We start from the raw sequence: 2,881 nt of genomic DNA on the forward strand, positions 1-2,881 counted from the left end.
ACAACAAGTCTTTCATATGCTTTTGCACTGTAAGGATAAGTTTTTCCGCAAAGTTTTAAAATTAAAAGGAAATTTTTGATTTTATTTATTCTAAGTATCCTTACAATGGCATTTGTGAAAAAAATCGTTGCTTATATGATTCCATTGATAGCAATAATGGAAAATGGATTTGTTTCTTTCATCTATGGTAGTGTCTAAATTTACCAAATAAGGAAAGATTCTCATCACCCAAGGTTTCAGTTGGATAGAAACTTGGAAATCATGCAATTTGTATAGTATGATGAATGAGAATTTTCATCTTTGGAAAATTAAGACTAATTCCTTGTTCACATGTATATGTGAGTCAAGTGAAGGACTAAGGGATAAGGTACACATTCTGGTGCACCGTTCAAGTCCACCACAAAAGATCGATAAGACTATTCGTCATGATTTACTAAAGTTTAGTAAATATGGTTATACTTACAAGTTTAAGTATAATTCTGTAGCATTGGAAAAGTTTCGATGTATGGCAGAACGAATGAGAAGAATCAAATTAGGCAGAAAGATAAAAGTTTCTCAAATCTGAAAAGATGGGAGAGTACTTTAGTATCAGGTTTTGTGATCATCTTAATGATTTAGAAATCATATCACAATTAGTCCTCTAAGGAAATCTTATGTGACATCCCCAATTTCACGGCCAGAAAAGACCGATTTGTTTATGCTTTGTTTTATAAATCAGAGTAATCGCTTAAAGAAAACGGTTGCGGAATTTGTTCCCAAAACAAGATATGATAATAACTTATCAAAACATTTTTCAAAGAGAATGTATTTTTATTTAATAATAAAACCTCGGGATGTCATGTTCCGATACAGACACATAAGCATAAACATATCATACATTCATTTACACTAGTGATTTACATCTCTTATAATCTCTCAGTGAAATGGGTCTTCGCATCGATACCTGTGATACAGAAAAAACCGAGTGGGTCAGGCTTGGGAGCCTGGTGAGCATATAGGGTTTTCAACCCACAATAATATGTTTATTATATTTAATCATCAAACAATCAACCCAATTATCCATCCCCATTATCTCCATTTATCTTAAGGATCTACCCTAAGAATCATCTATCCTTCATTCTTAAGGATTGACCTGAGGTATAGGCACGAAGTCACATCGTCGCCAGGGTTTACTCAATAGGCGCTAACTCCATAGTCACCAAGGCTTATACAATAGGCGCTAACTCCATAATCACCAAGGCTTATACAATAGGCGCTAACTCCATAGTCACCAAGGTTTATACAATAGGCGCTAACTCCATAGTCACCAAGGTTTATACAATAGGCGCTAACTCCATAGTCACCAAGGTTTATACAATAGGCGCTAACTCCATAGTCACCAACTATCCCATCTACCCATGTTCTACCCAACATTTTCGTAGATATAAATACTTACACAGTTTAAATCATTTAACACCTGTATAAAACATCAATTCCACGCCCATCTCAAATAGACAAACAATATATAACACATAGCACGTATTTCATGGCAAACACTTCATATATATGTGTTAGAAGAAAGTAACTACACACTCACACAAAACATATACTTAATACATTCAAACAATACTTGTATTAAAATCGTGTTTGTGAAAGGGACTATACACTCACTTGATCAGAAGATGATCGGATAACACTACGGCTCTAAGAGTAGTACTTCTTCGGTGAAACTGGAAGATCTTCACACACCGGGCTTCTCGCAGGCAGAGCTTCGGCTCGGAAACTCTTTTCTTCTTGGGATCTTCGGGCTTCGGGACTTGCTTCGTGTCTCGGGATGATACCGGGGCTTCGGGGGGGGGGGGGGGGTTAAAAGAGGGCTTAGAGAGAGTATCGGGAGTGAGAGAGAAGGGATAGAGCAACCAAAATCGGCTGACCCTCGATTTTTATTTATAGGGTCATTTTTCAGCTCTCACGTCGTGAATTTTAAGTTTTCACGTCGTGAACTTAGTCGTCACTGCATGCGTCATCACAAGTTGCGTCTGTCAGGCTCCAGAAGTCATAAATACTGAGTTCACGTCGTGAACACTGTATTCACGTCGTGAACTCTGACAGTTTTTGGGGTTTCGCGCCCCAAACTTCAGAAATTCATAACTTTCGCATACGAACTCCGTTTTCGACGTTCTTTATATCCATGCGTAGGTCAGGTTATGCTCTACAACTCTCGTTTAGACTTCGTCGGCTAATTTTGACTTTATTTTTATTATATTATTTTTAGTAGGCCGGGACAGGAAAACTCCGTTAGAAATCCATAACTTCTTCGTCTGACGTCCGTTTTCGTCTGTCTTTTTACCGTTGGACTACTATCGATGAGATCTTTGATTCTCATTTAGAAAGTTTTGGCTAAATATCACTCGATATCTATTTCGAGTATTCGGGCTGCATACCGCTAAGTCGAAACTTCGAAAAATCATAACTTCCTCATACGAAGTCAGATTTAGACGTTCTTTTTATGCACGCTCTCGGTTTATCGTATTCTACGACTCTCGTTTAGATCGCTAAATCCAAATATCGCTCTATCATAAATTCACTATTTACGTCGCGCTGTGTCGTGTCGGTTCTGTCGCGAAACTTCGACAGGTCATAACTTCTTCGTTATAACTCGGATTTCGGCGTTCTTTATATTTTCGGAAACCTGGTGACATATACTACAAATTGGTTAAGATTAATCCTTCTAAATAATCTTCCATCAAAAAGTCATTTTTGATGTTTATCGTCTCTAAATTGACTAGCCCGGATCTACGGGCGTTACATCTTAGTGCATTCTTATGGCTAAGAAGAGGAGTTATGAATTGTTAAAATGGTTAAATCAAGAAGATGAGTCATACTTCGTTCCAAAACAAGT

This window comes from Lactuca virosa, chromosome 6 (genome assembly GCF_052849685.1).
Source record: "Lactuca virosa cultivar CGN04683 chromosome 6, Lactuca_virosa_CGN04683_v6, whole genome shotgun sequence".
Lineage (NCBI taxonomy): Eukaryota > Viridiplantae > Streptophyta > Magnoliopsida > Asterales > Asteraceae > Lactuca > Lactuca virosa.